Here is a 22,705-nt window from a genome sequence, read left to right on the forward strand (position 1 = left end):
CCCTCCCCTCTGGTAACCATCTGTTTGTTCTCTGTAGTTAAGAGTCTCTACAGTTAAGAGTCTGTTTTTTTGTCTCTTTTGTTCTCTGATCATTTGTTTTGTTTCTTAAATTCCACATATGTGTGAGATCATATGGTATTTGTCTTCTCTTTGACTTACTCGCTTAGCTTATTTCGCTTACCGTAACACTCTCTCTAGCTCGTTCCCCGTTGTTGCGCTTCGTTTTCCTTAAGTAGAGGGGTTGGTCTGCTATATGCCGACTGCCTCCTCTACCTCTTCACCTACTGCAACCGCTACTGCTACAGCCCGTTCTCCTTTGACACCCCTCTTCCGTCAAAACTGACGTTCCTACTCCCATTCCTCCCATTCTTTCTTAACAGGATATTATTTGCAAATCCCTTTATGGTTTCTACAATATTTCCATTTGTATCTTCTTTTCTTTAAAAACTGACACTGGGGGCGCCTGGGTGGGGCAGTCGGTTAAGCGTCCGACTTCAGCCGGGTCACGATCTCGCGGTCCGTGAGTTCGAGCCCCGCGTCAGGCTCTGGGCTGATGGCTCGGAGCCTGGAGCCTGTTTCCGATTCTGTGTCTCCCTCTCTCTGCCCCTCCCCCGTTCATGCTCTGCCTCTCTCTGTCCCAAAAATAAATAAATAAATAAAATTTTTTTTTAAATAAATAAAAATTAAAAAAATAAAAATAAAAACTGACACTGGGGCTCCTGGGTTGCTCAGTCAGTTGAGCGTCTGACTTCAGTTCAGGGCACGATCTCCCAGTTCGTGAGTTCAAGCCACGCATCCGGCTCTGTGCTGACAGTTCAGAGCCTGGAGCCTGCTTCAGATTCTTGTGTCTCCCTCTCTCTGTCCCTCTCCCCAACTTGTGCTCTCTTTCTCTCTCTCTCTCTCTCTCTAAAATAAACATTAAAAAAAACTGACACTTAGAAGAGCCCTATGAATCATGGACCATGAAGCATGAGTTCAAAGAAGTTAATAGGAAACAACAGGTTGCAAACCTATGTCCTCTGACACCAAATCCACTGTCCAGTCCATATCCTCTGTCCAGCAGTGTTCTATCCCTGACACTCAGCTTCCTATGGAAAGAGCCTAGGGCTGTGTTACTCGTGATAAGTAAGACTTATTCTTCTCACTCCCACCCCTCAATCCAACTCCACTAGGGGCCAAAGAAGGGCAGGCGGCAGGAGGCGAGGCCTAAATGAAATGTTACTTCAAAAAAAAAAAAATGCATACCTTGTCCCTGCAGCCGGGAGCCTTTGAAGTACACAGATTGGAAGGGATCAGAGTAAAGTGTCAGTTCTCTATCAAATGGTGGGAGGTTTCTTTGCAATGAAATTTGAGTGAACTACTTGGACCAAGTTCAGAAACACCAAGGCCAAATTTTCTAGCCAGCCATTATGTGAAAACTGTTTGAGGAGCTCATGTATTCTCCAAATTGCTAACAACAGTGAAGAACGCTATAGCCAAAAATCAAAATATAATGCATAAACTGTTGTCGGAAAGGAATTAATAAGGATTATGGGCAACTCCTCCCTACTATCCCAAACTGTATCTTTATTTATAAGTTAAATTATAAATTAAAATTACAAATTAAAATAGCCCGGAGAAAGCAGAGTTGATTTCCACTAGTAGATACTATAGCATTTAACTTATATGGAGAAGTAGTGATTTTCTTTAAGCCTTGCTGAGAGATAAAAGACATAATTAATAGGCTCTGACAGCATTATTCATAAAACAATAAGAAACAGGAAGGCATAGGGGAAAAGACCACAAAACTGTCCAGCACCACATGGCCTTTGACAACACATTGGGGAATTTCTGTACCCAGGCATCCCTAGAAGGTCAGAATTCAAGTCAAATCCAGTTGAAAGCTAAGATTTCAAAGAAAGCTTCTCTTCTTGCATTTCTGCACTAATTCTGAGTTAAGAGAATTACAAAGTGCAGGGATGAGGTTTGAGGGCCATAGCTCTTCTTCCTCTGGACCAAACCCAAACTGATGGCTTTAAAGCAGTTCAGAACCCTGGGTGAGGCACGGAGGGCCTGGGCCCCACTCCACTCCTCAGCTGGCAGGTCACTGTCCTGTATCCATCTCCCACCCCCATTCACAAGCTCCCTCCTCCACTTCCCACAGGTTTTCAAGCACTGCCAAACTGGTTGTCAAAGGGCTCTACAAACAGCCTAATTCCATAGCTAGCCCCCCTCCCCACTACGTACAGAAAGGGAAAGAAATAAAAGGGCACTTTGTTCATTTTTTTAGGCTCAAAGGGGACACCACTAAACCCTAAGTTCCTGGTGTGTTTTGTTTCTTTACAGCAATCAGGAGCTGAAAATGCTCTGAGCTAGTTGAGCAATGAGCTACAATGCACCATCCAAAGACCCATGGATGCTTCATTTGAAAAGGCTGGCTTAAAATATGGTATGTATCCAGCACTTGACAGAGTACCTACCTTTCACTTCACTAATTCCTCTTCTGGAAATACATCAGAAAAAAATAGAGAAATTTTATGTACACATAAAAATGTTCACTGCACCATTTTTCATGACACAGAAAAATCAGAACTCTAAATATCCAACTACTGGGTTAGCATTGACGGTCATACAGATATTAACAATTGTGTTTGCAAAGACTCTGTAAATGAGTGTGGAAAATGCTCATGATATCATACTATATGAAAAAAAAGCAGGATATGAAACATCAACTAGGAAAAACAATATTGCATAGAATAATGGATCCTGATCTTAACAAGAAAAAAATACTTCCATGTTTCACCATTAACAGTCATGTTTGTTGTAGGGTCTTTATAAATTATCATATTTTTAAAAATATTTTTAAATGTTTGTTTATTTTTGAGAGACAGAGCATAAGCGGGGGAGGGGCGGGGGGGGAGGGAGTACACAGAATCTGAAGCAGGCTCCAGGTTCTGGACTGTCAGCACAGAGCTCAACGCAGGGTTCAAACCCACAAACTGCGAGATCACGACCTGAGTCAAAGTCGGACGCTCACCCAACTGAGCCACCCAGGAGCCTCGTAAATTATATATTATATATATATTATATATTAAGAAAGCTCCCTTCTATTTCAATTTCTTAAAGTTTTTTACATGACATTAAACATTTTAACACACTTTCTCTGCATGTGATATGATCTTTCACCATTAATTTGTTAATATGATGAATTTTCTAATGTTAAATCAACCCTGCAATTCCAGGATAAATCCAATTTGTTCACAATATATTGTCTTTATTTTATTTAGGTTTTGTTTTGTTTTATTTTGAGAGACAGAGCGAGCTGGGGAGGGGCAGAGAGAGAGAGAGTGAGAGAATCCCAAGCAGGCTCCACACTGCCAAAGCATAGCCTGATGTGGCAACAGGCTCCTCATACTCACAAACCAGGAGATCATGACCCGAGCCAAATTCTACAGTCTGACGGTTAACTAACTGAGCCGCCCAGGCACCCGTGTGTGTATTGTCTTTTTAATACACTGATGATTTAGCTTGCTCATGTTTTATGATTTTTTCAGGTATATTACCAAGTTTGGCCTATAATAATTTCCATTTTTAATATTGTTCTCAAGACTTTTTGCATTGAGACTATAGCTTTATAATACGCATCTCTATTCCCTAGAAGGATTTATGCAAGTTTGAAATTATCTTTTTCTTGAATGTTTGGTAAAACTTGCCCATAAACCCATCTAAGCCTAGACCTTCCTTTACGGAGAAAATTTTGGCTACTGGCTTATTTTATTTAAAAAATACAGAATTGGGGAGCCTGGATTAGGATTGAACACTTGATTTCGGCTGGGGTCATGACCTCACAGTTTGTGGATTCAAGCCCCTTGTCAGGCTCTGTGCTGACAGCGAGAGGCATGGCTGGGATTCTCTCTCCCTCTGCCCCTCCACTGCGTGTGTGTGTGTGTGTGTGTGTGTGTGTGTGTGTGTGCGCGCGCGCACATGTTTTCTCTCTCTCAAACTTTAAAAAACATAAATAAAATAAAAATTATAGGATGATTTAGCCTTTCTATTTTATTGAATTTAGTTTTGTTAAGTTATATTTCTTTAGTAACTCATTTACTCTAACCTTTCAAATGTTTTAGCATAAATTAGCTCATAATATATAGTCTTTTTAGTCCTAAAACATCTGCTTTTCCATTCCTAATACGTTTATTTGTACTGCTTTCTTCTATGCAAATCAATCTCACATGTTTATCAATATCACTAGCTTTTACAAATGAGCCAAAATTTGTCATTATTAATCCTCTCCATTGACTAACATGAAATTATTACTATTACTCTTTTCTATTTTGAGTCTATATTGCACCTTTTTCAAATTTTCTAACTTCAACATTTAGTTAACTTTCAGGTTTTCTAATATAGGCATTTATACATACGTTAGCTGTTTTCCCCAACCCTGAATCTTGACCCATAGTATTCCTCTAGTTAAAAATATTTTCTGGTTTCCATTAGATTCTTCTTTGATCCAAAGTTCATTTTGAAATATTTCCATACTTATTCATAGTTATATTTTTGTCAGCATCTAGCTTAATTGCATTGTGGTCACAGATCTGGTCTGGATGATGCCAATTATTTAATAATTATTAAGGCTTGCCTGATGTCAAAGTTTGAAGTCACTTTTTATAAATATTCTATGTGTGTTTGAAAAAAAATGTGTATTCTGCAGTTTCGAGATACAGTTATCTTCACATCTATCAACTCAAACTTATTCAAACTATACTGCTCAAATCTTGTATTTGGTCACTGATCTTTTCCCCACTTTATCAAGTACTAAGGAAATATATTAAAATCTCAGTAGGAATACAGTTGACCTTTGAACAATGTGGGAGTTGAGGGTGTCAACACCCTACACAGTTGAAAATCCATATATAACTTTGACTCCCCCCAAAAACTAATAGCCTGCTGCTGAACTATAGTCTTACAGATAACAGTCGATTAACACATATTTCGTGTGTTATATGTATTACATAGTGTATTCTTACAATCAAGTAAGCTAAAGAAAAGAAAATGTTAACAAAATCATAAAAGAAAATACATTTATAATACTGCACTTACTGAAAAAAATCCGTATGTAGTTGAAACCTGTTCAAGGGTCAACTGTATATGTTTCTCATTACAGTCCTCTCAATTTTTGCTTTATATTGAGCATACAAGTTTACCATTCTGTGCTAAATGGACCAAGTCAGTCAAAGAAAGACAAATCTCATATGATTTCACTCATATGTGGAATTTAAGAAACAAAACAAACAAAGGAAAACAAAAGAGACCAACAAAAAAACCAGACTCTTAATTATAGAGAATGGATGGTTACCAGAGGCTGGGGGGGGGGGGGCGAGGGGGGCGGTGAGTGAAGTAGGTGAAGGGGATTAAGAATATACTTATTGTGATGAACACTGAGTCATGTAAAGAATTGTGGAGTCACTATGTTGTACACCTGAAACTACTTTAACGCTGTATGTTAACTATACTGCAATTAAAATAAAATTTTAAAAGGTTTATCACTCTGATGAGTTGAAACTTTTTAATCAATATGATTATTTTTGTTTCTGAATATGTTTTCTTGGCATTTAAAGTCGATTTTGCCTGATGTCAATATAGCAAGCTTTCTTTTGGTTTGTAATCACCCATTCATCTTTCTCTATTCCCTATTTAACTTCTCTGTATCCTTATGTTTCAGACATGTCTTTCATAAAGAGTAAATAGTGAATTCATTTTTCATCCAGTGTAACAATCTTTGGTTCCTTCAGATTATACTTACTGATACAATTATATTTATTTCTATACCTTATTTTGTACTTGTTATTTGTCTTACTCATTCTATATCTCTTTTCTCCACTGTTTTGACCTCAAAATTTATTTTTTTCCTCATTTCAATTTTCCCCATTAGCTAGAAAGTTGTTCAGTCTTTTACTAATTTTTAGTTGTTGCCTTAGAAATTTTAACATGCACACTTCACTAACTGAAATCTAAATTTAACCAGTACCTTTAACTTCCTCCAAAACCATGCAGGAACTTTCTAAGATACTAACTCCTTTTACTTCTCCAACGTATGTCATTTATTTTATCTACTTCCCACTGAAGACACTATTATTTTATATAGTATGTGCCTTAACTTACAATTTTTTCCCTTTCTTTGCTCTTCATCATGTTTTGTTTCTAAGACCTTCCATCTGGGAATAATTTTCCTCTGTCTGAAGTATACCCTTTGAGTGAGGATCCTCTAGAACAAACTGTAGAGTTTCTGTGAAGCCTGCAAAGTCTTTGCTTTCATTTTTTAAAGGTATTGTTAATGGAAATAAACTTATAAACTGACAGTTAATTTCTGTCACTGCAAAAAAGATAGTATTTTTTTTTTTGTCTTCCAGCTTCTATTGTTGCACTATCGGGATAATCCATCATATCTTTAAAGATAAACGGCCTCTTCTTTCTGACCTTAACATCTTCTCTATCTTTTATATTCTACAATTTAATTTTATGTGATTTGACTTCATGATTTATGGGCAGTGATGTTTTTTCTTGGTCCTTGAAATTCTCAGGCATTATCTCTTTAAATGGTGTCTCCCCTCATTTTTTTCTCCTCTCTTTCTGAAGCTATAACTAGGGGCCTCTGGGTGGCTCAGTCGGTTAAGCGTCTGACTTCAGCTCAGGTCATGAGCTCACAATTCATGGGTTCAAGCCCCACGTGGGGCTCTGTGCTGACAGCTCCAAGCTTGGGACCTGCTTCAGATTCTGTGTCTCCCTCTCCCTCTGCCCCTCCCCTGCCCACTTTCTCTCTGTCTCTCTCTCAGAAATAAATAAACATTAAAAAAAAATGAAACTATAGCTAAACTTATGTTGGATCTGAATTCTCCAGCTTCACATTGATTAATTCTTCTTTTGGGTTTTTCATCACTTGCCTCTCTGTATTCCATTGAAAATTTTCTTCAGATGAATCCTTCAGTTGACTATTTCCCTATTCAGCTTGTATTCATCTGTTGTTCAATCCATTCACTGAGTTCTGATTTTCAATTATTCTATATTTTTCAAGTTTTATATCTGGTTCTTTTTCTTTAAAAAATTCTTTTTAATGTTTATTTATTTATTTTTGAGAGAACAAGGAGAGGAAGGGCAGAGAGAGAGGGAGACAGAATCCCAAGTAGGCTCCATACCGTCAGCACAGAGCCCGATGTGGGGCTCAAACACGCGAACCATGAGAACATGACCTGAGCCAAACCAAGAGTCAGATACTTAACTGACTGAACCACCCCGGCACCCCTATATCTGGCTCTTTTTCAAAGCAGATTGATTTAGTCTTTACAGTTTCTTGTTCTCAGCTCACATCTTGTTTTCAGTCTTTTTTTTTTCTTTTACTATTAAATGACTATTTTCTTTCTAATTGTATTGATAGGGATTCTCTGAAGTCTAGAACAAAATTAGATTCCTCCAGAAGAAAGGGGGAAATTGGCTTCTGTGCAGTATGAGGGACAATTCCAATGCAGGAACTTTTTTTTTAAAATAGGCTCCACACCCAACATAAGGCTTGAACTCCCAACCCTGAGATTAAGAGTTGCATACTCTACCAACTGAGCCAGCCAGATGCTCCATGGGAACCCTCCAAATCAAATTTTCATCTTGAGGTTTTCCTGACCACCTAGTTATTGTGATTCTAGATGTGCATCTGTATTAGAGCTGGTTTAGTTTCACAAATTCTCAGCACCAAATATCAAGCATTTGTTCAGAACCATGGTTTTCAATGGGTGAGTTTTCTTACACTCTTAGTTTAAAAGAGAGATGAGTTTTTTCTTTTTTATTCTAATTCAACCTTATATTGAGCAAGACACCTTCTGAATTCCCAGCTTTAAGACCAAAGACTCCCAAAGACCGAAGGACAGATGTCTGCTGTCCCTGTGCCCTCAGGACCATAAAAATAGTCACAAGTCAACAAGTTAAACTGGTTTAGCAAATGTCTTCAAGGAAAAAGCCAGCTTCATTGCAATAGACTTCTCTTCACTCAGCTTTTGTCCTGAATAGTCATTACATTCATACTGGTTCATTGCATCTAAAATACTATTTTATCCAGCATCTTTAAGTTATTTCAGCCAGAGGGTTAGTAAACTATATTACTAGGAACAGAATTCAATCTTGGGAATGCACGTTTAAAGCCACAGAGGCTTGCAGTTTGAAAGCCAAATCAGGATCTGATCTAGCCCAAAAATGTATTAGTTCAGTGCCTGTCACTTTGTAATAACTGTTGATATTTTAAAACTTCCTATATGCCAGGTATTGTGGTAAATATTTTGTAAATATTATTTTATTTAATCCTTACAACGATCCTAAGGGCTAGGGATTCTTATTATCCCCATTTTACAGAAGCACAGAGATGTTAAGTAATTACCTAAGGTCCACAGCTATCTAGTGACAACACTAGAATTTACACTTGAAAAAATCTAACTCCAAAGAACACACTTTTGTTTTAAAGGTTGCACTCTTAAGATCCATGTAATTTGCTTCTCAATAAATAACGTAAGAGAAGGAAAGAGGGGAAGACTAGGAGAGATAGCATGCACTACTAGATATGATAGAGTCCTAATGAAATCCAGACTCAGCCACTTATAAGCCTTTCCACTTCCCTGTGCTCAGGTCAGGGTTGGCATATTTCCATCATTTTTTATATATTCCTGCATTTTTAAAAAGTGGGCACAAAGGGCTGATTAGAAATGAAGACTGCAGGGGCGCCTGGGTGGCTCAGTCGGTTAAGTGTCCTTCAGCTCAGGTCATGATCTCACGGTCTGTGAGTTCGAGCCCTGCATCGGGCTCTGTGCTGACTGCTTCAGAGCCTGGAGCCTGTTTCCGATTCTGTGTCTCCCTCTCTCTCTGCCCCTCCCCCGTTCATGTTCTGTCTCTCTCTGTCCCAAAAATAAATTAAAAATGTTGGAAAAAAAAATGAGCCAAAAGTCTTCATAGGCACCTCACCAAAGAAGATATACAGATGATAAATAGGCATATGAAAAGATGTCATTCATCATGTATCACCAAGAAATAAAAATTAAAACAATGACGAGGGGCACCTGGGTGGCTCAGTCTGTCTGTTGAGCATCCAATTTAACCAGATTTTGGCACAGGTCATGATGCAACAGGTTCATGAGATTGAGCACTGTGTTGGGCTCTTTGCTGACAGTGTGGTGCCTGCATGGGATTGGGATTCTCTCTCCCTCACTCTCTCTCTACCTCGCCCCTGCTCGTTCTGTCTCCCAAAATAAATAAACTTAAAAAAATAAATAAAACAATGATAAGATACCACTACACACCTATTAGAGGAGCCAAAATCCAGAACACTGACAACACCAAATGCTGGCAAGGATGTGGAGCATGAAACGTCCATTCATTGTTGGTGGAAATGTAATAGGGTAGAGCCGCTTGGGAACAGTTTTGGTGGTTTCCTACAAAACTAAGTATAATCTTACCATACAATTTTGCAATCATGTTCCTTGGTATTTACCCGAAAGAGTTAAAAACTTATGTTCACAGAGGCACCTGGGCGTCTCAGTCTTTTAAGCATCCAACTGTTGGTTTCAGCTCAGGTCGTGATCTCACAGTTCGTGGCTTTGAGCCCCACGTTGGGCACTATGCTAACAGTGTACAGCCTGCTTGGGATTCTCGCTCTCTCCCCCTAACTAATTCATGCTCTCAAAATAAATAAACTTAAAAAAATTTTTTTAATAAAAACTTTTGTTCACAGAAAAACCTGCACATAGATGTTCACAGCTGCTGTATTCATAATTGTCAAAACTTGGAAGCAACCAAGATGCCCTTAAGTGAATGGATAAAGAAACTGTGATACATTCAGACAACGGAATATTATCTAGTGCTAAAAAAATATGCTGTCAAGCCATGAAAGAAAAAAAAAAAAAAAGCATGGAGGAAACTTACATGCATACTACTGAGCCAATCTGAAAAGGCTACATATTATAGGATTTCAACCATATGACATTCTGAAAAAGTCAAAACTATGGAGGCAGTGAAAACATCAGTGGTTGCCAGAAGTTAAAGGGTGAGGGAGAGATAAACAGGCACAAAACAGGATTTTTACAATAGTGAAAATTTTCTGTACAAATCCATAATGATGGGTACAGGTCATTATACATTTGTCCAAACCCACAGAATGTACAACACCGAGTGAATAGGAAGGTAAATCATGTACTTTAGGTGATAATGATGTGTCAGTGTAGGGCTCATCAATCGTAATCAATGTAACCACTCTGGTGGGGAATGTTGATCATGGTAATGTTGATGATGTGGACAGGCAACGCACGCGTGGAGGCAGGAAATATATAAGAAATCTCTGTACCTTCCCTCAGTTTTGCTGTGAACTAAAACTGCTCTAGAGAAATAAAAGTTTTTTGGGGTGCCTGGGTGGCTCAGTCGGTTAAGTGTCTGACTTTGGCTCAGAGGGTCATGATCTTGCTGCTCCTGGGATCGAGCCCCGCTTCCGGCTCTGTGTTGACAACTCAGAGCCTGGGGCCTATTTCAGATTCCGTGTCTCTCTCTCTCACTCTCCGCCGCTGCCCCCCGCCTGCACTCTGTCTCTCTCTCTCAAAAATAAATAAACATTAAAAAAAAAAGAAAAAAGAAAAGTTTTTTAACAGAGAATTAAGAAGCTCTATATGTTGATACAGAATGATAAAACACATGGTTATAAGGAAAAAACTGCAAAATCACATGGCTGGTGCACTACCACTTTATTTTTAAAAGGAGGGAAAAAGCATCCATATGTATTTGCATGTACAGTTCCCCCCTTATCCACACAAGATAGGTTCCAAAACCCCCAGTGGACGCCTAAAATGGTTGATAGTACCGAGCTTTATACGGACTACGTTTTTTTCCCTATACGTACCTATGATGAAGCTTAATTTATAAATCAGGCACGGTAAGCGATTAACAACTACTAAAGTGTGCCAATTATGACAGTGTACTGTAAGGAAAGTTATGTATGTAATAAATGTGGTCTCTCTCGCTCTCAAAACACCCTGTACCTACTCACCCTTCTTGTGATGGTGCGAGATGTCAAAACGCCCGCGAAACGAGAGGAAGCGAGGTGAATGATGTAGGCAGCGTGATGTAGTGTTAGGCTGCTACTGACCCTCTGATGATTCGTCAGGAGGATCTTTTGTTCCCAGTTAACTGAAACTGCGGAAAGCGAAACCGCAGACAAGGTGGGGACTACTATATATATTGTATACGTAATTACACATGTGTGTTGTTCTGAAAAAAATACACAAGAAATGAATGATACTGTTGGTCTATTAGAGATATAACTGGATGACTGAGGGACAGAGGTAAGAGAGGATTTTCACTAAATGCCCTTTTAAGTTTTTTAAATTGTTAAGCGTGAGAATGTATGACCTATTCAGCTATTCTTTTCCAGCAAATAACTACACAGCAATAAGAAGAATTTTGTAGACAGATGTACACTTTTTTATTTATTTCTCCAAAATGGGATGAGAAACTTAAGAATGTGTTGAGAACTGGTCCTGACTTGAGTTTTTGCTTTTGACTGAAACTTGGACACTAAATAACAGATTTCACATTTCTCTCTTTTGATGAGTGAAAAAAGAAGTTTGTAAACAGTTTGTGTTCACTCTCTTCTAAGACTGTATTTTAATGACTTACCCAGTAAACAGAAAAATACTTCCAATTCGCGACTCATTTAAAACAAAACAAAACACTATGGTTCAGAATAAAACACTTGTATACAAGCTTTTTTTTTTTTTTTTTTTTTTTTTTTTTCAATTTGAGAAGAAAAGATTCCTCTGACAATCACATTCAGACACTGCTCACGAAAATAAAAGAATAATCACGTTACAGATTTCTCTATGGGGGAAAGTAACGGGTGAGGGACTTTCTAGCCTTTGCTGCGTAAACACACTGCCAGCCTTTAGAGAGGTTCAGCTGCTCAGGAGTGGGAAAGTCTGATTTCCACTGGCCCATGCAGTCTGGCTGCAACCAACAGGTGATGTTTTATGAAAAAAAGAAAACAAATCAAAAAAATTCCCCAGCCCTGTTATAGACATTCAGAAGAGTTTAAGGAAAACTGCTCTTACAAATGACTAAATGTGAGGGGTGCCTGGGTGGCTCAGTCAGTTAAGTGTCTGACTCTTGATCTCAGCTCAGGTCTTGATCTCAGGGTTGTGAGTTCAAGCCCCATCTCTTAACAAAAACAAAACAAAACAAAAAACTAAATGTGAAAAAACAATTACTAAATGTAAACTTTGGTGAAAGTTAAAAAGCTAGTAAGAAAGAATACAAATCAAAACCCCAAAGAGGTATCACGTCACACCTGTCAGAATGGCGAAAATCAAAAACATAAGAAACAACAAATATTGGTGAGGATGCAGAGAAAAAGGAATCCTTGTGCACTGTTGGTGAGAATGCACACTGGTGCAGCCACTGTGGAAAACAGATGGAGGTTCCTCAAAAAATTACAAAGAGAATTACCCTATGATCCAGTAATTCCACTACTAGGTATTTACCCAAAGAATATGAAAATACTAATTAAAAAAGATATATGCACCCCTATGTTTAGCGCATTATTTACAATAGCCAAGATATGGAAGCAACCCAAGTGTCCACCCATAGATGAATGGATAAAGAAGAGGCGCTACAGATAGAAAGAGAATAGAATAATATTCAGCCATAAAAAAGAATGAAATCTTGCCATTTGCAACAACATGGATGGACCTAGAGGGTAAAATGCTAAGTGAAAAAAGTCAAAGAAACCCAAATACCATATGATTCCACTCATGTGTAGAATTTAAGAAACAAAACAAATGAACAAAGAAAAATGACAAACTAGAAAATAGTCTCTTAAGTGTAGAGAACTGATGGTTACCATAGGGGAGGCGGAATGGGGGATGGATGAAATAGGTGAAGGAGAGTAGGAGGACACTTACCATGATGAGCACTGAGTAATGTATAGAATTGTTGAATCACTACATTATACACCTGCAACTAATATAACTCTATACATTAATTATACTGGAATTACTTCCCAGTCTCCTACTTTTACCACTTAGGAGTCAGGATGTGATTACTTATTCAGTTCTTTATTATTCAAACCCAAGCATTCTTTTTATTTTTTACTTTAATTTTATGTATTGAATTTAAGCTTCAAAATCCAAAAGGCACAAAAGGGTATAAAATGAATAGTTTACCTCGTATCTGTCTCTCAGCAACCAACATTATTAGTTTCTTGTATATTCTTTCAGATATATTCTATATGCATACAAGGAAACCTTACCTTTTTTTTTTTTTCTCAACCTTCCCTTTTCTTCTCTTTTACACAAATGGCTACATGGAACCATGTCTTTAAATTGAAATAAAACTCAAAAAATCTTTACATAATCTTAACTCCTTATATGAACACATTACTCCTGTCTATAAAGAAATCTCTTTTAAAAAGACAAATTTCTTTTCAACATCTCCCATATCACTCAAAGTTAAGAGAGAGTTGTTTGGAAGAAAGAAAAAAAAAAACGGGTGAGATCTATAAAACTAAACTGCATACAATTACACAACAAATCAACTCACTGAATTTCTGGTCCCGGATTCTGATTGATCCCTGAAAAAAACTATAGATCTTCAAAGTTCCCACCAAGGGTAGTTTTGCAGAGGCAACATTAACACTCCATGGAAACCTGTTTCGGGGTCCAAAGGCCCCTTCAATGAAATTCAAGAGGGAGAGAAGAGGGAAGTAGGAAGCTAAATTCCAATGTTTGGTTCTTGTGGATTAGCAACAAGGAAGTGAAGGCAGATGAAAAGAAGCCAGGATTGCCTCAGATCAGTTAATCAGTAACACATATGCTAGCACTAGATCTTTCTGCCTTTTAGCGGGAATTGATAATTCATGGGCACCTGAATGTCTGGACAAGTGTGTAAGTCCCTTGTTAAGTTAAGAAGAACCAGCCACAGAGAAAAGAGGCTGCTAGTAGGGTAAGCCACAGATACTCAAGAAGAGGGAAACCTTGGAACCTGCCGGGGTCCTTCCTGTGTAGTACCCAAAGCCAAGACTGATTTCCAAAGTGGAGTCCAGCATCCATTTTCTGAAACCCTCAAACTTCTCTTCCCTGCTAGAGTCAGACATAGGGAGTAAGAAGGGCCAGGAGAGAGGTGTGCTTTTAAAAGCATGGTTTGCGGGGCACCTGGGTGGCTCAGTCGGTTAGGCGTCTGACTTCAGCTCAGGTCATGATCTATCAGTCTGTGGGTTCGAGCCCCGTGTCAGGCTCTGTGCTGGCAGCTCGGAGCCTGGAGCCTGCTTCGGATTCTGTGTCTCCCTCTCTCTCTGCCCCTCCCCTGCTCATACTCTGTCTCAAAAATTAATAAAAGCATTAAAAGAAACTTTTTTTAAAGCATGGTTTGCTACTAAGAACACTAGACCAAATGTCTGCCAGCAATGTCAAGGTTCAACGCAGCTCAGCTGTGTTAAGTGCAGACATTCGTAAGCTTCAGTTTCTGCGTGGGTAAACCAGCCCAGTCCAATCCAGTTTCAATTTGTCAACAACAAAGCAGAGCTGTTTTAGGGGCACCAAAACTCCAGCTTAAGTTTAGAAATTTTCCGCAACTGGACCACCTGGGTGGCTCACTTGGTTAAACAGCCACTCTTAATTTCAGTTCAGGTCATGATCTCACAGTTCATGAGATCAAGCCCCGTGTCAGGCTCTGCACTGACAGCCTGGAGCCTTCTTGGGTTTCTCTCTCTCCCTCTCTCTCTGCCCCTCCCCAACTTGCATACACACACCCTCCCTCTCTGTCTCTCAAAATAAATAATCTTTAAAAGAAAAAAAGAAATTTTCAGCAACTATCCAAGATAGTTATTATCGAAGTTAGCAATTATCCAAGATAATTCTGATCTCCAATTTGAAAAGCATTACAGGAAGATACCCACTGGTTCATTCCAGCAATGTCTCTCACTACTATTTCAAGAAAATAAGTGGGCAAATGTTACAGAAGATAAAACTAATATTTAAGTCTTAGGATGCCAGAAAACACACATTAAAACCATGAGGGGTCCTCTTAGACCCACTGCAATTTGACAACAATCCAGAAGTGATAAATAAGTGAGCCGCTTTGATGTAGAAAAGCCCCTGCAGAAGAGAACCTAAACACCACTCACTTCTAAGCAAATAGCCAACACAGTTTACAAACAGTCTTGAGTGTTTTTCTGGAACCAGGGCTGAATTTATAACCTCCTAAACTCCACATAGGGAATGCAGCTTCTCCACTCACCAAACAGCTGATTAGAAACGTTTCTACCTGCCTGTACTTTGGATAGAAGAGTTTGAAAAGAAAACCAACCCAGTATTTTTCATAAACTCAGTCTTTGTTTCCCAAGTGGCAACATGATCTGATAGAACACATAGGCTGAAAGACCCAGGCTCAAATTCCAAGTCTGTTCCATGCTGGCTTAGATCTTGGGCAAGAAATGAACCTCTCTGAGCCTCATCAGGGACATGAAAGAATTCCTGCCTCCTGATTATTGTGGGCTTTAAAGGGACACACAGTAAATGTCGAGCCACGTGGTCAGAACACATTAGTATTCATTTTCTCCTTTTCTTGCAGAACACCTTCAAATTTTTACTAAATAACCAGAAAAACTGTTTCCCATTACATTAAATCATAATGATGCCAGAATTCCTCAGACTAAAATAGATAATAATTGAAAAAGCTCTTCTGCATATATACAAACCATGTGTCCGTATGATATACACATGTGTATAACCAAATATATAATCAAAAGGTGCTCACTGTCAATTCTACTCAGTGAAATTAAATCACAGGACATTGCTGTTTATCATTTTATGTCTACAACTATAGTAACTGCAAGTCTAGAGCAAGGATTTCATATGTGCCTGACCTTGATTTCCTGGAAATAGCAGAATCATTAAAAATCAGAAACTTGGCATTTTCATCCCAATTCGGTCATTTATTAACCATGTGACTTTAAGAAAATCATTTAGCAACCTTGGGCCCTGGTTTCCTGACTTACATAATGAACATGATAGATTCATCTTTTTCTGCTCTGTAATTTTATGACTAAAATGAGGCACAGGTGCTTAGCTTAGTGCATCCAAAATGCAGTCGGAGAGAATGTTTTTAACTTTGCTATAAAAGTTCTCCTGGTTGTCCCCTCTGCACCCACCCTGTCCTCTTCTACTTTGAAGCACAGAAAACAGAGGCCCTGATGATAATAACACAAAGCTGTGTAAACTTCTTCATGGGCCCTTAAAACGCACTTCTAATTCGGTACACCCTACCACAGCAGTACTGAATTTCTCCTTAAACAAAAATGGTCACGGGTGTCAAAGAGATGTGAGTGAGTGTCCACTGAACTGTGTCTAAATGATTTTCCTTGTGAGGAAAGCCAGCCTGGAATAAGCCCCTACTAGTGAGAAGAGAAAACATGCTTCCCAGGCTGAGGAGGCATTGTTCAAAGTAATGAGTTCTGCACCACTTGGTCCACACTTCACAGCAGAGTCTGATTTTCATAGACAAAGAGCAATAACCAAATGGAGATGCTCTTCAGCAAGATTTTCTGAGCTGATTATTGTTATTAAACTCATGAGGTGGTGGGAGAAAAAAAAAAAAAAAAAAAGGAGACTACAGTCTCCCTAACCTGCTACATTCTCCAAAAGAGGAAGGTTTGTCAACCTTGGTCAGTATTATGCCAGGGGGTTGTCTGTCACAGCTATAATGGATTTCGAGTCTAAACTCACTACAAATGCCTAGAATTATTCCAGCTCAAAAGTCTAAATGTTTAAATGCTCTACTGTATTCCTTTTATCCTTCTATCATAATTTTATCTTTTTTTTTTTTTTTTTTTTTTTTTTGCCCAGAGAAATAACAGTCATGATCCTTGAAGCATGCAGACCAACACTATTCTTAGAAGGGAGCTGCAGGAGGTTTATTATGTCATGAAACATGGAGCCAGAACAAAGGACTACTGAATCACTCACCTTATCTTCATCTAAGAAACCTGAGAATTACAGGGTTTCCCTGTTCCTCTCAAACTCAGCACTGCACTTGTGAAGACAGCAAGTTGTAGGGCCCAGTCTATACTACAAAAATGTAAAAAAAAAAAAAAATGCACACAATGCTTCTCACAATATACTTCTCTAAAATACTCAGAAACAATGCTCAGGATTATTTTAAATCAAATTTTAAACATTTGTTTCTGAATCTAGATGTATGATTGCTCAGCACTAAATCAACTGTTCTCCCTAAGAGTACTGTAAGTATTTACTCTGAAAACCTGAAACAGCATTAGAATTATTTCAGAACTCAACTCTGAGTTTATCGAAGGCAGGAATATAGATTGATTTATATGCCTTATATACAGTTTTCAATAAATATTTGTTGACTAAATGAATAAATCTCATTTAATTAAGAGTTTTCCCAGTATATTACATTAGGGCACCTTAACACAAAGCACCAATATTCTATTTTTATAATTCTATCCTTGTAATTATTTAGAAGACTGATTCTAAAAATAAGTTCAATTGATAATGATGATGTAAGAAAATGTATCAAAGAGAAGCAGTAACTTTAACAGCTTTTATGCCGAATATGGTGCAGCAATAAATTTTGGCTCTGCCCATCAACCTTCCCTCCCTTTGTCTCCTTCCCAATGCCTGTCCTCAGCCTTCCCCCAAGCACTTGCAATCTCATTATCCCATGATCTGCTAAACTGCAGTTCACCTCCTGGAACCAGCAGAAACACATGTCACTGAGAATTACGGAACTGGAGCCAGTTACAAACCACCAAATAGGGTCACAAAGTATCTGAACCTGAAAATTAAGAGTGTTTCTATTTTTTTTAATTATGAGAAAAGGGGAAAAAACTTAATTGGACAGTTTTGAACATTTGAGCTAGATGGATTGCATAATGTCTAGGCATTTATAATGAATGGGATGGGAGAGATAACTTTAACAGCATGTTATTTGCTAATCAGCTGAAAAGTAATATTATGTTGACTTCATTTGCTGATGGTGGAAGGATATTGTCTGAAAACTTCTACCACTAATAAACATTTGCTACTCTTAAAGGCAAATTGTTTAAAAGTAGGATACAGCAAGACCATACCCCTAGTTCTTCATCTAAAGTATTTTTATGCCACACTTTATTCAGAAAGAGTTACTCCATTTTTTACTTTTACTATTTTAATTTTAACCAATATTTATTTAATAACAACTAGACATATTAATCCTGCAGCCTAGAAAAATGATCAACAAGATTCAGGTCCCTAAGATGTGTACCCTTGCCAAATGCTAACCTGTGTGTAAATAAATGGGATTTCCTAAAAGGGATAGAAGCTGTGGAGACTCACAATTTCAAGAAAAGGAAAATGACATTCTTAACGGGAAGCTTGAGAAATCTGACTGGTTCCCAGTAAGGCTTCTTGAAACATTCCCTGCAGAAGATTAACCTCAGAAGTGAACAAAACTGAGGGGCAACTGGAAAAACAATCACCCCTTCTGGGAAAGCTTTTGTTTCTTTTCAGTGGCATTTTACTTCGGTCCATTTTGGAGCTCGTCTCCTTCTCATAAACATGCCATAAGGAGGACACAGGTGCTCGGGTTTGCACACACTGCACTAACCACCTGCGCAAAGGAGGCCCAAGTCTGTAACCTTACTGCTCAAGAGCAAGGGTCTGATTGAATTTTTTAATGCCTCACCACCAAGGAAATATATTTTATTTAGTGGGGGTAACAGTTCAGTTACTGCCCCAATGATCAAAATGGTAATGCGAAACGGCGGGGAGGTGGGGGACAGTCTTCTATTTCAGTTTAGTTGGTTATTGTTTTAATGCTGAACTGCTAGCGTAAAAATGAGATCATAAACTCATTCCGAGTTACAAACAAAGAAAAGGAAGAGGAGAGAGGGGGCCGCAGACGCCCAACAGGGGACTGGGCTTAGGGGCGAGCCTGGTGGCATCTCGGACTCGCGGCGCCGTCGCCATGGGAACCCCGCGCAGGCGCAGAGAGCGACGCCGCGCAGCCGAGACTTGCCTCCACCTCCCCGCGCGGCGTCGCTCCGGTGCCCTCGTTTATTCCAGGAAAGGGTAATGGAGTAAATCCTCCTGGCGCTGAGTGTACCCGGCCTTCTCCGAAAGGGTCCTGCGTGGGGTCACCGAGCACAGGAAGAGTCATGAGACTCCCCAAGAATAATGGACAGCGTACTTTTCCTTTCTGGGAAACGCGGACCTGCTTTCTCCGCGCTGTCTGGAGGTCAGAGTACGGTTCTGGGGACCCCGCGTGTGGGTGAAGCATCCTGCAGCAAAGCTTCGCCCTCCAACGGACGAAACCCCATCCACCGCCACGGGCGACTCGAGAAGTCATTTCTGGCGCGGGCACACGCACACCCACGTCTTCTGAATTACGCCCCCCAACCAACCCCCTCCAGGACTAGCCGTGGTCCAGTTCGCGCTGGGGGTTTGGGGGATCCCCACGCACAATACTCACACAGTCCCTTAAAGAGCGCGTCCCGGCCGGGACTGGGAAGAGGAACTTGAGCCACCTGCTCATTTGCACACCTGGTCTGGTGTACCAGTCCTCGTTCTCTTTCCGCCTAGCTCCCCCCAAAGCACTGACCTGCTCAACTTTGAGTGTACGGCAGTTGAAGGATTCCTGGGAGTCCTTGGCACAGGAGCAACCTCCAAAGTGCTGGGGTGGTGAATTGTGGGCCCCTGTGACTTTCAACTCCAAAACCCCGTCGAGGGACGGAAAAGCCCCCCAGAAGCGCACTTCTCCCCACCAGCCAACAGAAAAACCCTGAGACGCGCTGGGGAGAGCGGGACGCCGCCGCCACAACCTGCTTTCTCATTCAAATCCTTACGCTTACACTGGAGCCCCCTCCCTCCCAGCCCCGCAGCTCCTGAGGAAATCAGGAACTGGAGCTGGAGAGAGCGGACTGGAGCTCCCACCTCCTCCAAGGGCCCCAGCCGGCCGGGGGTAAGGGGTCGAGGGCTGGACCTGGACCGCCCCCTACCCCCGGGCGCATGCGCCCTTACGGGGCTCTCAGGGGGCAAGAGCCAGAAGCACTGGGAATAAAGTCTTTTTTTTTTTTTTACCCGTAGGTTTCAAAGTTTCCCAAACCCAGGGACACCTCCTGGATTCTCAGTTTGGGGCTGTGTTCCCAAGAGCCTCGGTGGTTGTAGGATAAAGGAGTTTGGAGAAACAAAGTTGGAAGCGAGGAAACAGAATGGGAACGGTTTGCAGCTTGCACCAAAGTAAAAAAGTGTCAGAACCACACCTTAAAAGAAAATCCCAAACCGCCCATCTTATGTCACCTTCTCTTACCATTCTAAGAAAATAGCATTTAGTATGCTGTTATAACCAAGGAAATCTGCGTTGAGTAAAGTGCAACTAAGACGGAGAAAGAGGGAGTGTAGGTAACCCCCTGCCTTTATTCCCCCCACCTCCCACCGTCAGTTCTTCCAGATGTTTCTCCTAAACGTTAACGGGACAGTTATTCAATCGATCAGTTTAGTGGCTGGTAGACTCCAGCGGCCACCCGGCAGTAAGAGCTTGGCCAGGGCGGAGGAAAGTTTGCACACAGTAGGTACTCAAATAGTGATGCAAATGATGAAATCTACTGAGTGCAAAGACAAGGTGATTGACTCGGTTGGTGCGGCTGCTGGAAAGCTGACTACCGCTAGCCTCGGCAGTCACGGGGTGATCCAGTCTCAGGATTCCAGGATTTGCATTTATCAGCCTTCATTCAACCTGCCCTATTGTTAGTTCAAAGCCTGGCTGGGAGGGACTTCTAGACTCTGCTCCTCACTCACCTTCAGTTTAAAATTCTCCACCAATAAGAAGGTCCTAGAAAAGCTGGCAGCATAGGGTTGGCAGGGATTTTCTGGGCTTAGTGACAACATAAACTAAAGTCATTTTCTTTTTCATGCGTGAATTTGCTCAGGAAGTTACAACTGAGTGCTCCAGCTTGGAGAGAAGGGCCGGGCTGCCTGTCCGCTTTGACGGACAGTTAGTGTGGGGGGTGGCAGCACCGTGACCTCTCAGCGCAAGATCTAGGGTTTCACCTTTTCATCCCACTTAGCCGATACCATAGAAACAACCCATTTGTATTATTCAATTCAACAGAGGCAATTACAATGTCACAGCAAAGCACCATGGGCATGAAGAAACTTTATCCTGAAAGCAATCTTGGACTCTCAAAAAAAAAACCAAAAAACAAAAAAAACGCCACGGGAATAGTCATTTGAATTTCTTCATGCCAGGCTACCAGGAAAAATGCAATTTGGAACAACACATATAAGGTCGTTTGGCTCCAAAGAAAGAAACCTCCCAATTTTTTAAATATGTCCATACAAAAATCCTCAATTTATAAGAAATTAAACAGGTAAGGTAACTCTTCTAACCCCAAATTGCTTCTTGTTTTGCATGCAAACATGTGCTGTTTAGAGATTTGTTTTGCTGGTAATCTCCATGGTGAACAGGAAGTCCAAAAAGAGAGAATGAGAGACGCGCGTGCACACACACACCAAGACAACCCTTCACACAACCATGGAAGTTATCCACTCCAAACCTCCTGTGTTTGTCTTTCTCATACCTGAAAACCCACAGATGGGTGTTAAAATAAGCTCAGACACCAAGTTTCAAAACAAGAGCATTTGTTTGTGATGCAGTCTTTATTTTGAAAGTTTTAATTTCCATAATTTCAAGAACTTCAAATTTCTTTATGCAATGTTTCAAACCTACTAAAATCAAGGCAAATACCCATATAATACTCCTGCTCCTTTACACCTTTTTTTTAAATAAAGCATTACAGATACAGCTAAAACCCCATTTCCTGGCCCTCCTCCCTACCATTGTGTGAATCATACTTAATCATGGTCTTAAGTGTTTAGGACATATGGATATATCCATAAATCTTTTAATGTAGCTTTTCCCTGTGAGTCCTTTTTTTTTTTTAACACCATTAATCAGAAAAATCACTAACTAAAACCAAGAAAATATTGTTACATTGCTAAGTGTTTAGAAGCCAGACAGAACTATTTTTCCCTGCTGGTGACAGGGGGAATGATAACAAAGGGATTAGACAGTGGGTAGTAAACAGCCTCTCTAGGTTACACAAACCCTTCCATGGTTACAGAATGGTCAATAGAAAAACAAAACAAATACTACCCCCTTCCTTCACTGGGTACAAGAGAAATGGGGGGAAAAAATGGGATCTAGATTAACACTTCTTTGGGCAGGTAAAACAAAAGTCCTATCTGAGTAATACCTTTTTTTGCATGGTCTCTTGGTCACCTAAACACTAATCTTTTAGTGTGGATTTACCCCTTTTCCAAATATAAGGGCTTCTGCTGGTAGCTCAATTCAAGGTTGAAATCAATCCCGCTGAAAAGTCCGGAGTTGAATCTTCCTTGCTTCCCCATACACGGGGACCTCCATCTGTACTGCAAGTTCAGCCAAGCCCTTTACAGCAGTCCTTTGACTTAACCTCCCCTGTGCAGTAAAAGGGCTATGAAAGCACCGATTTTTCTTAAATGCCATTTACTGGTGAAAGACATCCTTCCCCACCCCCACTCTCCTCTGGCTTCCAGAGCGATGACTCTCATTAATTATACTGGCACAGCACTGTCTGGCCTCCCTTCTAAATAGCTGCCAGATTTCTACATATCACCTC

The 22,705-nt window shown here is 40.1% G+C and overlaps 1 protein-coding gene and 1 long non-coding RNA gene across 3 annotated transcripts in view; one reads left to right on the forward strand and one right to left on the reverse strand.

The window, feature by feature from the left end:
* The window catches only part of PLCH1 (phospholipase C eta 1), a 219,298-nt gene extending 199,478 nt beyond the window's left edge, over window positions 1-19,820 (reverse strand). The window contains exon 1 of the mRNA XM_058730291.1: window positions 19,648-19,820. The gene's annotated coding sequence lies outside the window, so the exon portion shown is untranslated. The remainder of the gene's footprint in view (window positions 1-19,647) is intronic.
* Window positions 19,821-19,895: 75 nt separating this feature from the next.
* Window positions 19,896-21,440, forward strand: LOC131512060 (uncharacterized). Of its 2 annotated transcripts, XR_009261902.1 has the most exons (3): window positions 19,896-20,007; window positions 20,133-20,443; window positions 21,157-21,440. It is a non-coding gene; the product is annotated as an uncharacterized LOC131512060 (long non-coding RNA). The 2 variants fall into 2 exon arrangements; XR_009261903.1 differs by having other exon boundaries at window positions 20,133-21,440.
* Window positions 21,441-22,705: the final 1,265 nt, after the last annotated feature.

Source organism: Neofelis nebulosa, chromosome 5, assembly GCF_028018385.1.
Source record: "Neofelis nebulosa isolate mNeoNeb1 chromosome 5, mNeoNeb1.pri, whole genome shotgun sequence".
Lineage (NCBI taxonomy): Eukaryota > Metazoa > Chordata > Mammalia > Carnivora > Felidae > Neofelis > Neofelis nebulosa.